Consider the following 15,600-nt stretch of genomic DNA (forward strand, 5'->3'; position numbering starts at 1 on the left):
CTTAAATATGGTCACTTTATTTTAGAAAGGATATGCACGAGTTTATTGAATTTTGTTATTTAAAATACTTCATTAATCATGCATAATCCTATTAACTGATATTTCTATTAAAGAATAAAAATTCGTGGATAAGTTAATCTATGATTTATTATTTATATATGTCCTTTAAAAATGTCTCAATATTCCTCTAATATTTAATGGTACAATGCACTAAAATATAGGAGTAATACTTTTGCTTTGTTTTTCCTTTCCATTTTATTTTTCCTTTTTTTTGTTTTTTCTTTTGTTGTTTTTTCACAATTATAATAATTACTTCCTATCTTATTTAGTTTATTATAATATAAATTTATTGAGTAACTATCGATGTGCTCAATGTATAATAGTATTGTTTTTTTTTAATTATATTCATTTAAAAAAATTAATTTGTTATTTCGAGTTTACTAATTTATTTTAATATATTGTCATATAGCATATTTTTATAAGTTATCAATCGATGTGCTCAACGTATGACATTCCCACAATTATAGTCATACATTGATGTTTTATTAGTTTTCATTTAATTTCACCAATTTATTATGATTTATTCATTAACTTATATTCTTTATGAAATAATCAAAGAAAGTAGTTAAGGTATGATATTATTCTAAACAGTTCAGTTATCCCTTCATGTTTTATACGTATTTTTTTTTCAAGTTAACTAATTTATTGCAATATAATATCCGGTAGTATTATTTCATTTTGGTAATCAATCGATGTGTCATCGTATGACATTATTTTCACTATTACAGTAATTTCTTTTTATGTTTTAATTTATTATTTTGAGTTCACTAATTTATTATGATATATTTTCATATAATATATTTTTATTGAGTTATCGATCGATCGATGTGCTCAACGTATAGCATTATAATCACAATTATAGTCATTCACTTATATATATATATTTTTATTTTTATTTTAGCTTCACTAATTTGTTATGATTTTTTCATTAACTTGTACTTTTATGAAATAATCAGATAATGTAACTAACGTATGAAATTATTCTAACCATTTTTGCTATTCCTTGATATTTTATATTTTTTTTATTTAGTGCTCTTAATTTTTTAACTTATTAACTTATAATTATTTTAATATTTATTAATTTAAACAAATAATTATTCAATTCAATAAAAATCGATCCACATATTATTATCTTAAAAATATTTGCGAATATTCTATTGTAATGTTACAACTTTGTACCTTTCCTCTTCACATAAATATACTACTAGCATATAATATTATCTTCTTATAATAGTGACATTGTCTCCAATTTAAAAAATTCAATTTAAAATAAATAGGATTACATAATAGTATGAAATCTCGAAATTATTGGGTACGGTGACTAAAGATTAGAGTAATTCACGAGAGGTTGCATTTGCATATTCCAATCTCTGTTACACCATTCATGAATCCTTCTTTTGTCCTTATGTGTTTTTTCTTATTATTATTATTATTATTATTATTATTATTATTATTATTATTATTATTATTATTATTATTATTATTATTATTATTATTATTATTATTATTATTATTATTATTATTATTAATGTTGTTGTTGTTGTTGGGAATTTAATGAAATATCCTAATCTTAGTTTTGATGATACCAAAATCAATAGGTTTCACTTGTAATAGACTAGAACCGTTCGAACTCAAGTGTTAGAGTTCTTTTTCTAGTTTAGTTACTGTTCTGAAGACTGGAGACTGAAGCCGGAGGACTGAAGACTTAAGTTGTCGACTGATGTAACGATTAAGGCAAAGTCAAATACTGATATTTGACTAACCAGTCCAAGAATCAGTTACGACTGATTATTGCGAGCCACGTGGATTCAGCGGACTGATACTAAAGTCAAGTATCAGTTAAACATTCTTCCTCGGACTGAACCTCTAAAGTTTAAAGGAAGCCACACACTCCAGAAGTACAGCCGCATTAAATGCAGAGATCTCAGGATCGTCCTTTCTCTGCAGAGGCCCTTCCTTTTTGGTGATTACCTTTTCAGAGATGTCATATCTCCTGCTCCTTAGTAGCCGTTCTCACCAAACAAAGGAACCTCGAAGGTTGAAGCCTCAGCACAAGTTCAAAATACTCTCTAACAGAAGAATTCTTGAAGAAAATTTCAGCCAACGGATCTATTCAAGACGTCTCCTATAAATAGAGCTCGAGGATCACTTCAATCTTCATCGATTCAACTACATAAGCTGAAACGCTGCCGAATTCGTTACTCAGCATTCAAAGCTATTCCAATGTTTGAATTGAAGAAGAGAATCACAAAGCCAAAAATCACTCACTGCTGATTACATACATTCTCTTCGAATTTAGGCAATTATTGTATATCCAAGCCTAGGTATAACTGATTACAGAGAACTTGTTCTTTGTAATCTAGTTGGCAAGTTTTCGAACCTCTTTTCAATCGACCGAATCGAGAGTTTTGAGTTGTAAGGAGTTTAGACCAGTACTATGTCTCCGAAGAGATCTTAGTGCCCAGTGTGCGCTAAGAGTGAGAAATCCAACCAGGTGTGTTGGTACTGAAGATAGGATCTTCAGTTGTCCAGGTTTGCTGTGCACCCGTAAACACACGCCCAGGTTTGTTGTGCACCCGTAAGCACATGCCCAGTGAAGTTGTCGGTCTGATCAACTGACCGTAGATGTAGGAAGTGTTTTCCGAACCACGTAAAAATCTCTGTGTTGTTTACACCTTTCAGTTTTTACATTCTTAATTGTGCACAAGCCTTCTCCAACTGAAAACTGATTAACTGCAAAGAGAAACTTAATTTCTGACAACGTGATTAATCTCACAGGCTATTTCGAAACAAAAGTTTTTCGCTGCGTGTGTCATTAGTCTAATTGATTTATCTTCGGATAGTCAGTAAGATTCATAACATATCTCTGTTCAACAAACTCGACTGAAGCTTTACGTGTATCAGTTAAAGTCTTTGACTTAAGTGATAACTCTTTACTGAAGAGTATTCAGTATCAGTCGTCAACCTTGTTTTGCTAAAACTCTTTTAACTAAAAAGGTTGTGTCAGTTTGTGTTTCAAGTTTCATCTTCAAAAATAGCCTATAGGTGTATTCCCCCCCCATACACCTATTCGAGATCCTCCGGACCTAACAATTATTATTATTTTGAACCTTTTTATTTGTATTATTTATAGTTTTTTTGTTTTTTTTCATGTTTAATCTTTCATTTTTATTATATTATTTTCATTTTCTTGATGACATCTTCTACACTTGAATATGTGCTACTATTTTATTTATTTCAAATGAACTAGTTTATCATAATATAGAGTCTTATAGTATAATTTCATTAAGTAATTAATTAATGCGCTCAATGTATGACATTATTTTCACAATTATAGTAATTGCTTTGTATTTTATATTTTTTATTCCGATTTCACTAATTTATTATAATATATTGTCTTATAATACATTGTTATTACGTTATTGATTGAAGCGCTCAATGTGTGACATTATTCTCGTAGTTATAGTCATTCATTTATATATGTAAATTCTTATTTTAATTTCATTAGTTTAATATATTGTTTCCTTAACCTATTCTTTTATAAATAATCAAATAATATAGGTAGCATATGATATTATTTAAACTATTATAACAATTCAATCAAATTTTATATTTTTAATTTCAAGTCCATTAGTTTATTACTATAATATAATGCCATATACTATAAATTTATTGAGTAATCGATTGATGTGCTCAACGTATAACACAATTTCATAATATTGGTCTTTTTTATTTTTATTTTTCGTGTTCACTAATTTATTATATTATGATATTGTATATTTCAGCATATGACATTATTCCCACAATTATAATAATCCATTTATACTCCGTAATTTTAGAATTTTTATTTCAATTTCACTAATTTGTTTTAATTTTTTCATTAACATATTGTTTTATGAAATAATCAAAAAATGTAGTTAATGTAGAATATTATTCTAACCACTATAGCAATTAATTCTTATTTTATATTTTTACTAGCATTTGCATCTTGTGCAATGAACGGAAAAATATTTTTAATTTTTTATATTTATATAAACTTAATACATTCGTGATCTTTAATTTGATATGCTTATTAAATATTTTATAACTAATCGAATTTCACAATTTTGGAAAGAATAAAACAACAAACAAGAAGTTAAAGAAAAGAAAACAAAATATATATAGTTTAAACATAAACCTTCAATTTTATTGTAACTATAAAATTGTCACTCAATTTAATATAGTATAGATTTTTAATTCACTATTTTATTACAATATAATATCCTTTAGCTATAAGAGTAATTGTTTTTTTTTTTTATCATAAAAGAAAGAGATTTTATAAAACAAGCCAAAAGGTACCAGGGGTACCGATAGGCCAAGCGAGAGAGTAACAGTAAAAGGAACCAAAACAGAGGGAAAAGAGAAGAAGACCTCTCAGAAACATGAATAAACAAGAAGCTTTGTATCGGAAAACCAGGTTCTCAAATCCGAAGAGGGGATCGTCAAGTTGTATGCTGTTTTTCATCCCCACACTTTAGACTTAATCTCTACCATCATTTTGTCTTTGTTCCTAATTTCTTGATTAAACTTACAATCGTTCCTCCCTTTCCACATTCTCCAAAGTGTGCAGATCCAGATTCCCGTAAGGAGAAGTTTATCCTCTTTTTTCCCGAGATTTCTAAAGGCTAGAAGATGATCTTCGCCTTAGAATGCAATGTTAGGTCCGGGGAGTCTCGAATAGGTGTATGGGGGGGGGGAATACACCTATAGGCTATTTTTATGATTATCTACTGACCTCAATCAGAGGGATCTCAGTCAGAGATTAAAACGAAACTTTACACGCAAACAAAGACTCCTGTTTTACTGAAATCAGTTTTGACCAACATGGTTGACGACTGATACTGAAAGCTCTTCAGTAATGAGTTATCAGTTAAGTTACTGGAACTTAACTGATTCAAATAAGGGCTTCATTCGTGTTTGCAAAGATAGAGATAATATCGCTCTTCCTTACTATCAGAGGATAGTTAAGTCAGATTGATATCATACGCAGCGGAAATTAAACTTAGTTTCGCAATAGCCTCGGTGGAGCAAGTTGTTGGATTAAGGTTTCTCTTTGCTGTTAGTCAGTGTTCAGTTTTATCAATTGAAATAGCACAAGTATGAATGTAAAACTGAAAGCTGTAAATAACACAGAGACTTTTACGTGGTTCGGAAAAACCCTTTCCTACATCCACGGCTGGTTGATCAGACCAACAATCCACTCCGCAAGTGCTTTCCTGGTGCACTGCAAATCGTACCCGTGTGCTTGCCTGGTGCACACAACCGTAAACTGAAGATAACCCCTCTTCAGCACCCACACACCTCGCGTAGGATTTCCCTGCTAAGCACACCTCGTGCTCAGACTTTTCACTCAGAGTTCAGAGTACCTTCCTGAACTCCGAACCACTCAAACACTCTTATGGGAGAGAGGTTTAAACGAGTGCCAACTATACTTACAAAGAACAAGTTCTTTGAAGCAAGTTTGACCTTTGGCTTCTGGGTAAACAGATATATGCCTAGGGTCTAAGAGAATGTATGTAATCAGCAGTGACTGATTTTGGCTTTGGAATTCTCTTCTTCGATTCAAGCTTTGGGCGGTTAAGCTTTAGGCTGAGTAGCAATTTCGGCAGAGCTTCAGCTTATGTTGTTGAATCGGTGAAGATTGAAGTGATCCTCGAGCGCTATTTGTAGGAGAGCTCTTGAATAGATCCGTTGGCGTAAATCGTCCTCAAGATTTCTTCCGTTGGAGAGCAATTCGAATTTGGGCTGAGGCTTCAATCTTCGAGGTTCCTTGTCTGTGTGGAAACGACTCTCTTTGATGGACAGGAGATGTGACATCTCTGAAAAGTAATCACCAGATAGGAATGACCTCTGCAGAGATAAGATATTGAGATCTCTGCATTTAATGCGGCTGTACTTGTGCGTACGTGGATTCCTCTGAACGTTGGAAGATCAGTCCTAGGAGGAATGTTCAACTGATACTTGACTTTAGTATCAATCCATTGCGCGCATTAAATAATCAGTCTTCAACTGATTCTTCAACTGATACTTCAGTTGGTATCTGCAGTCTTCAGTCTTCGTTCTTCAGTCTTCAGTCTTCGACACCGCAACTAAACTAGAAACGAACTCTAACACTTGAGTTCAAAACGATTCTAGTCTATTACAAATAAGTCCTATGAATTTTGGTATCATCAAAACAAGGGTTAGGATATTCCACAAGGTTCCCAACATGCAATGCCGACTGTTTTCCAAGCCAGAGAAGAAGATCATACCAGATTTCTGCTGTTTTTTGGCACGAGAAGAAAAGGTGCTCTATAGATTCTGTTTGCTTCTTACAAAGCACACAGTCGAATTCTGAGGCCGGAATGTTCACATGTCTTCTGAGAAAATTGTCGCAGGTAGCCAGTCTTCCTTTCAGAATTCTCCAAGCTGTAGTTTTTGCCTTGAACGACACATGAGCTTTCCAGATTATTGGGAATTCCAATCTTTTGCTGCGGTTATTGATAGTACTTGCTGCCAGGCTGATAGCGTTATACGCCGATTTGACCGAGAATTTGCCGTTTGTGTCTGCTTTCCAACTCCACTCGTCGGGTTTACCTGCAAAAACTTCAACATTGTGGATTAAAGAATCAAGGTTATGACTATATTCAAGCTCTCCCCCCCTCAACTCTCGGTTCCAGCCAAGTTTCCATTCCCAAGCTCCATCTATCCATTATCCCATACTTTTAATAGAACCTCCCTGATTGTTGCTAATTCGAAAGAACCTAGGGTAAAGATCCCTTAAACACTTCTCCCCAACCCAACAATGGTGCCAAAAGGAAAAAAAATCTCCCTCCCCAATCTGAGCTACAAAATTGTCCCTCAACCACTTCTCACTCTCCCCTCAACTCAAACCCAACACGTTTTTCCACCAACCCGGTCTCATCGCCCTATTTCCTTCAATTCTAAAACCTCTTTCATCCCAACAAATTTCCCTCTTACATGCCCTAACAACTCGAGCCCAAAGTGATTCTCTCTCCGTTAGGTAGCGCTATATCCATTTGGACATTAGAGCCTTGTTGAACCATTCAAAATCTTTTAAACCAATCCCCCCGTAACGAAGATCTGAATATAATTCCTCCCATTTGATGTAACACCCCGCTTTTTCCTAGCTAAATTTAGAGTAATTTTGAACTTAGAAGTTAAGATGATTCACGCCGGATTGAGAAAAAGAATTTATTTTAATTCCAACAAAAATGATTTTCAAAAGTTTTGAAAATTTGAGTTATTTAATTTCATTGAGTTATTTAATTTATATGCATTGCATATTTATTTAAATTAGCATTCAAGTATTTTCACGAGCTATTTAATTAGTAAACCCTGAAGAATTTCTACAGTTTCGACAATTTTATCCTGAAGGATTTTAATTGACCAATAAATACTCATATCCTACTCTCCCATCAGCCACCCATCAACCACCTTATTGCCAACTAAAAGCAAGCATCCCACACCACCTATTTTTTTTTTTAAAAAAGTAACAACCTTTACAGGCAATCAAGCCATGCCTTTACAGTCAGACTCCTCATCTGCAATACAACTATACATTAACGCCTTTACAGTCAGACTCCTCATATGCAATACAACTATACATTAACCAAGTTTCTGCCTTTTCCATTAGGCAGACATTATTTGATCACTCACCACATATCACTTCGCAAGAAAGAAACTCAGATTCATAAGCCTATATAAAATATATTCCAAGCTCATCTCCTTCAACAATTCAACAACAAATGAACACCCCTCTCATTCAACGTTTCAGCAACAAACGATCAGCCCTCTCATTCAAGGTTTACCAACTTAAATTATGTTTTACTTTAGCTTTATAAATCGCACTAGAAAACCAATAAATACAAGTTTGAACTGCATAAGCTTCAATGTTTCAATAAAAGATGACTCTTGAAGCATGATTTTCTCTTTATGTTAAACTTGTTGTGTCGAGCTGGGTAGACGAGTGTGGTGGCTGTGTGAACTGAGTCGGGAGGTGGACGGAGGCACGGCACGGCAGCGGCGCTGCTGTCGCCCGGCCACGGTGAGAGAGAGGGAGCTAGGGCTCGGGCGCCGCTCTTCGCGGTGGGATGTCGGGCCTGTTTCAGCCGAGAGAAGGGAGAGACGGGATGAGTCTTGTTGAAGGCTGGTCTGGGGAACGGCGGTGGCCTTCATGGTTGCTCGCTGGTCTGATTCAATGAGAGAGAGTTGAGCGAGAGAGAGAGGTGGCGGTGGTGGTTCGCCACTGTCACAGAAGAGAGAGAGAGATGGGTTGAGTCAGTGGAGGGAAAAGGAGAGTCGATGGCGGCAAAGCCTGCTGTCGCCGGAGATTTGAGGGAGAGGCGGCGAGGCAAGGGCCTTGTTGCCGCTCTGAGCCGGGTCTGGACTGGATTTTGTCGAGGGAAGGACGGCGACGGCGGTGGTTCTTCTACTGCTGTCGGTCGGAGTGAGCAGAGAGTGAGGGAGTCGCGGTCGGCGGCGGCCTTGCTGCTGCAGCCGCTGGGAGCGGACTGAGTGAGAACGGAGGGAGGAGGCGGCGGTACCTATCGTCGTTGCCAAGAAAGGAGGCCGGTCGACGGCTGCCTCGCCGAAGGGAGCTGCGGCGGCGGGAGTTGGCTGACTGATGGCTGAGAGAGAGAGAGGGGGGGCGTATTTCGAACAGTTGAGTATTGAGAGAGGGAGACGAGAAGTGAGGGACTGAAGGGAGGCGTGACTGATGGTGAGGATGACAGAGCGGCGCTCGTCGCCGGGATGGTGGCACGCGGCCGTGAAGTCCGAGAGAGAGAGAGAGAGTGAGATCTGCAAATTGTATGTGTGTGTGAGTGTTGTGCGACAGATGGGGGAGAAGAAGGGGGAGGAAGACTTAGGGCTTAGTTTGGGGTTGTTGGGCTTGGGTTGGGCTTAGAGGTTTGGGCTTGAGGGACTTGGGCCGAGTATTGGGCCTATTTTTAAATAGTTTTGGGCTGCGATTTTTTTTTTAAAAGCTTGGGCCGATTTTTTTTAATTTTATTTAGCTGGGCCCGATTCATTTTATTCAGTTTGGGCCATTCCTATTTTATTGAGTTGGGCCTCATCTTTTAAATTTATATGGACTATTATTTATTTAAGCATGGGCTCTATTTCATCTATATAAATGGCTTCCCTATTTTATTTAATTAGACTATTAATTAGTTTGATTAATTATTTTTAAAGACTTTGGATTGCCTTCAATTAATTAAATTGGGTTTTTTTTTTATTTTTAATTAATTGAACTATTACTAGTTTGAATAATTTATTTAAAGGATAATTTTCATAATAATATCATATTATTATTATGTGCATATTTTAAGTAAATTACTTATTATATGCTAAGCATGACATGAAATTGCATTTTTACTTGCAATAAAAGTATTTAATTGGTTTTAATTATAATTCCAATTTTTAAGAAAAGCGAGTAAGGATATTGTTGGTGTCCTTAACTCAAGAATTTAGTTTTCAATTATTTATTCATTAAATTTTGAAAACCCGGCTAAGTGAATCATAGAATATTAAGCACTACACCATGACTTAAGATTAGATTCAAGGAGACCTATTAAGAATAGAATTTCTTGTAGGCTTTGTGGACCAAGGGGATTAGCACTGCTTCCCAAGACAGGTTATGTGATTATGATCTTCAGGCTTTGCCTATCCAGGTGGGCATTATTTTATTATTACGTATATAGAGATCCCCTGCGTGACGTAGGCCTCATATGCGAATATATATGCATGATATGTTTTGACTATTTATTCAGTTCTTATAAAATGCTTATATGTTCAATGCCCTTTATGAAAATGAAAATGTTATGAAAATGAAATGTTTATGAAATGATTGACTGCCAAAAATGTTTATGTTTTTATATGTATCCTATCTGTGTTGGTTCGCCAACTTTAAAGGAAATCCAATTGGGATCCTATGCTAGACAAAGGTCGCTAGCTAGGGTTAACGTGTACACTTATGGAGACCGCGAGTCGCTTGCGACCGGTCTTGGCGTCCGTGGTAAGGAGGCCTCCTTCCCGGCGCGTGATAGAAAGGAACAGATATGGATCATATGAAGGAAAATGATCGGCCGATCGACTTTATGAAAATGAAAGAAATATTTTAGTAAGCGCAGGTCATTTAAGAAAACCCCTGTGTGTTACTGTTATGGCAGTTCAATTTATATATGTATGCATGTTGTATTTTCGGCTATGCCCACTGAGTATTTTTATACTCAGCCCTGCATGTATTTCTAAATGTGCAGGTTGAGCAGTTGATGGAATGGAATGATGTTGAGCGGGTGTTCCTATGACATTTCAAGAAATGTAACCTTGAGTATACATCTTCATATGTATATCTCACACGTTTTCCGCTGCAAAACACTTTGATTAGGATAACTTTATGTTATGAAATTGTGACACGTGTTATTGGGTAACCCACCTTAATCAGTTCTCATTTATGTGTATGTTTTATAAGTATCCAAATAATCATATATGATCCTAGCATTTTATCTATGAGTGACATTTCCATATACTTTAATGTTAAGTAATTGTCCATTTCCATTTCTTATTGTTCACCCCAAGTCATAACCCCTGTTAACCCGTCATTGGGATAGTGGGCTGTGACAGAGTGGTATCAGAGCGGTTCGTTCGCTCTGGCCCTAGAAACCTTATTCTAAAGAGTCGAGTCTAGTTTGATTCTTTATACTTACATGGGTTCATATGGCACCGCTCAACACTCCATTGCATCGTGCTCAATCAAGGAAAGAAGGTAACTGCAGTTTCAACGTTTTAAAGATGTTAATGTTCTAAAATGTTTCATGAATATGTTTATGTGAAGAGCAGGTTATGATGAAATGTTGAATGTTTTGCCTTTCATGGCATATTTTCGCAATCTATGATGTTATGATCAGACGAATGATAGAAAAATTGACATATGTTTTCCCAGAGAACATAGATTGCTATAAGTTGCATGATCACAATTTTAAAAGAACATAGACTACTAGATTAGTAGGATATCTCTACAATCTAGATTCTTAAGGTGATGATGTAGAAGAATGAAAGAGAACTTAGAGCATTTCAGCTCCCTCAAGAAAACAATGATTCTTTTGAACTACAAAGAGGAATGGAAAGATATGTACGAGGTAAAGGAAAAACACAGAATGACGATACGCGACGAATTCAAGGTAAACGTTGCATCAAAGGTTGAACCATAGTCTCTACGTTCAAATGTTCAAGTACGACGGAATATCAAATCGACTTTTGCTACAGGATAGATTTTATGAATAGAGTGTTTTGCCTGTGTACGTATGTCTGTGTGTATATGTCTTAAGAGAGGTTTGGGGTTTGAGATCAATAGGATGGGGAACCTTAAGATAAGTTTAATTGTCATAATGAACTTATGTTTTGTTATGTATAGTATGTTCATGGCCCTTCAAGTTCGGGACGATGTTTCCCGTGTGACTGGGAGGTGATGATGTTGGACCTGGCCAGTCCACATGATCCAAATCTCAGTAGACGTCTTTTGGGTTGAAAACCCATGTGTTTCAACTTTCGATTGAAAAGTCAGATGGGCTCTTACTCGAGGTCATTTTGTTCGACCTTGTAGTTAATCATTTCATACCCTCTGGTCAATCTTTTGATTCTCTTGAACAATTTCTACAACACCTTGTCTTGATGTTGTGTTGAGTTTGAGCCTTGCAACTCGTGAGTTGTCATAATAGATTCCCTTGTTTGATAAGACCAAGAAGTGTTAGTCTACCGATGTAGTATACTACCCAAATTATGGCTTCGTATAATTGTGTCTCATTGTAATTAGTTGAGATTATTAGTCTTTGTCCTATAAATGATATCGACCACTCATTATGATAGAAATTCAGAGTTCAAGCTAAGACCGTAATATAGTGTTCGAGTACGAGGACTTAAGTTAATTGGTCTATGATAGTTTTAAGATAGATTCATAAGAAAGTATTATGCATGTGATAGGTAACAAGAAATGGGTTGATGACCATTTTGGTCTTTGGAAAATAGGATACTCCGTAGATGAGCCCTAGGAATGAGGTAGGAGTAATGAACCGCCGCAAAAGGACAAGGGAACTTATTCTCAAGTAAATCTCATGTATATAAATTGGAATTAGGAATCCAATTGATATGAGGAGAGACCCGAATCTATTCTAGATCGGAAAGTTAAAGTACTAAGGAATAAGTCGATACCTTTAGTAATAGTTCTTTGAAAACACCATGACCAAGAAGAGGCGACGTGAGAACTCGAGTTTAGCATGAATGAGAAGTACCCAGAATTATTTTCATGTGGTACAAATTTCGGACGAAATTTCTTTTAAGGAGTATAGTATGTCATACCCCGACTTATAATCCCTGATTAAGGGCTTAATTATTAATAATTAGGATTCGGCATCCATTTATAATAAAAACTGGTTTGATTTATCTGATTTGATTTAATCATTATATATGTGTTTTAATGTGCTTAGTTAAAGGAAAATTTTTATAAATGTGGTGCATAAGTTTTAATTAGTGAGTTAAGTGTATTTATATGAGCCACATGAATTTTAAATTATGCATGAAGTCATGAATTTTATCTAAATTTGATAGTACATGTAACACTCCGTACTTTTCCCTATGTTGTGAGATAGTGTCTTAACACTATTGAGAGTACTGAGATGTCAGAGAGATTGATTGTCCTATTAAGAAAATAGGAATAATGAGTTGGAAATAGAGCCGAGAAAGAAAGAGTAAAAAAAAAAAAAAAAAAAAAATCGGTCGGATAGACGTCTAGTTTGTCTGTGTTGCCGACTGCTTTGACGTGATATTATGTGAAATTACGTGACTGATTGATTATGTGAGTTTTGTTACGTATGTCATTGTGAGCAAGTTATTATGATTTTTATTTGAGGATATTAGCACTTGAAATTTTAATTAAGTTTCTAAAGCAAGTGCAGTTTATTTTTACCGAGAAATCAAAGAATGCTGGTTAATGAAAATATTTCCAAGCATATATTTTGTTTTAAAATTATTTTTCCTATGAGAAGAATATTATAATTGAGTGAGTGCACTAATATTAGTGCTATAATTATTTTATGTGGTCACATGAATAATTATGTATTGGTATTTTATTAATGAGTACATTTCTATAGTTATTGTGATTTATTTTTAATCACCCTTCTCACACTATTACTTTAATTTCCCTACCATGTGACTAAATACCACAATTTGCCAAGTGTAGAGATTATTGAGAGAGTGTAGAGATTATTGAGAGAGTGTAGAGATTAGAGAGAAAGTGTAGAGATTAGAGAGATCAAGGCATTAATTGCCAATATTTCCTTAAGATTACAAAATCCTCTTTAAAGATCACAAGATCATTTACAATCTTGCAAAATCCTCTCTCACTCCTCACTCATCATTTTCGACCAACACCTCTCTCCCTCTTTCTCTCACTTTCCTCCATTTTCCTCCACTGAAGAGACCTTCGAAGCTTCCACAAAAAAAAAAAAAAAAAAAAAAAAAAAAAAAAAAAATTACAAAACACCTCAATCCACTCTAAAATCTTCCATAAACACATCCTAGCTACTTATATTCAAGAGAATCATTGAAGAAAGGCTTCCAAGCTAGAGTGAGAAAATATGAGTTTTGGTGAGAAACTTGGGTAAGTGATTCTTATTTTATAGATCTAGATTGTATGATGTTATATGTGAGTATATGATCATGATTGAGCAAGAAAATCACCCAACTTATTTCTATGAAATTTTCGAAAATTAGGGGCTTGAAACCCTACGAAATTTTGTTGTTTGTTTTCTTGAATTGGCTTGAGTTATATGATGATTGATGATTATTGAGTTAATATATATGAATATCTTGATGATTAGCCATGAGATATAGATTTTTCTATTAGGTTAGTTTACCTAAAATTGGGATGTTGAGATCCTATGGATCAATTGATGTATTGATGATGGATTTGAGTTTATGAGATGATCTAGATGATTAATGATGGATGAGATTGAAGCTTGAGGTTGAGAGGTGAAAAATGAAAAGTGTTAGTTTGAGGAAGAAGATGACATACATGTGTATCTATATGTGATCTTGTTTTATGATGTTGATTTGTGCTAATTGGAAACCTATGATGATTAGATCTATGATTTGATCAATAGGTTATACATGATTAGTGATATTTTCAAAAGAGTTTAGTTTAATAAAAATTAGGACTTTTTGCCTATGTGTTATTAAAGTGATTTTGGCTTAAGATATATGTAATTGAGCATGATATTAGTGTATAATTATGTTTGAGTAAGTCTTTTGTTGGCTAAGAAAATTTTTGACTTAGTTTAGTTTATATGAGTTTTTGAGTTTTCATATTTTGAGAAGTCGATGATTGATAAAATGAGGTTTAATTGCTTTATGACCATTATGTGAAAGTTTGTCATGTTTTATTAAGAGTTTTATGATGATACATGAAGTTTCATTAGAGTTTAGTACATGATAAAAGGGAATCTATATGTGTATAATGATTTATATGATGAATGAGATCATGTTTGAATAATTGAGTAATTTTGTGCATGAAAATGAAAAGAGAATTTTAATGATGCGTTCATTGAAACGTTTTACTAGAGATTTGAGGTTATGATGTAAGAAGAGAGTCAAGATTTGAGTATGATGAGCATTATAATGTGCTTGAATGTTTGTGAGTGTTATATGTGTTTAAAATGAGCTTTGATGAGTTTTCTTTGAAGGAATGTTGAGTTGAGCATGTTTGCTTGTGTGATTGAGTTCGGAGTCATTTTTCGTGATGCACTGACCTACTGTGATCGACGGTTTTTCAATGTCAAAAAGCTTTGAAAATTTTATACCAAGTCTCTACATGAGTCTTGAGAATATCGGTAAAATTTCAAGTCATTTGGACTTCATTTACTATTTTTATAAAATACAAAACCGAAACTGCATATTACTACCGAGAGCTTCAGAGAGCAGGGGAAAGAGTCATTCATTTCAGTAGCTTCCTGTGTGATCTAGCTTTCCAAAATTTTATGGTATTAACCTTATTGTGTTAGCTAGATATCCACAAAATGTGAGCCCAGTTTGACAACATTTACTATTTTTAAAAAAAATCCAAGTTTTCGATTGCTCAAAACTGCCGAATATGGTAGACTACAGTAAAACAGTCATATCTCCTACAATACTTCGAGTTTTTGACTCTACTTTTTTTTTATGAAAATAGACTCGATGACCTTTCTTTTGGTATGAGTCTCGAGTCCAGGAGGTGTCGGAGTAAGAACAGGTTAGATTTTGAAGTTGAGTCAGTGTAAAAACAGAGCATGTTTTGATAATGTTTGATTGTGTTTTCTTATGTGCCTTATGTGATTGTGTTGTCTATGTGTTGAATGAGATTAGACGAGCCTTATATGAGAGATAAATCGAGACTTAGTACCATGATTTTCTTGAAACCTATCCTTGAACTTAAGGATTTGAGATGAGTGGAGAGTTTATATAGAGATG

General features: G+C 34.6%; 1 long non-coding RNA gene across 1 annotated transcript; it reads left to right on the forward strand.

Annotated features, from left to right (window-relative positions):
• Window positions 1–9,393: 9,393 nt before the first annotated feature.
• LOC131013025 (uncharacterized) lies at window positions 9,394–10,642 on the forward strand. The gene is made up of 2 exons (XR_009097559.1): window positions 9,394–9,773; window positions 10,362–10,642. It is a non-coding gene; the product is annotated as an uncharacterized LOC131013025 (long non-coding RNA).
• The last annotated feature ends 4,958 nt before the right edge of the window (window positions 10,643–15,600 follow it).

This window comes from Salvia miltiorrhiza, chromosome 2, assembly GCF_028751815.1.
Source record: "Salvia miltiorrhiza cultivar Shanhuang (shh) chromosome 2, IMPLAD_Smil_shh, whole genome shotgun sequence".
NCBI lineage: Eukaryota > Viridiplantae > Streptophyta > Magnoliopsida > Lamiales > Lamiaceae > Salvia > Salvia miltiorrhiza.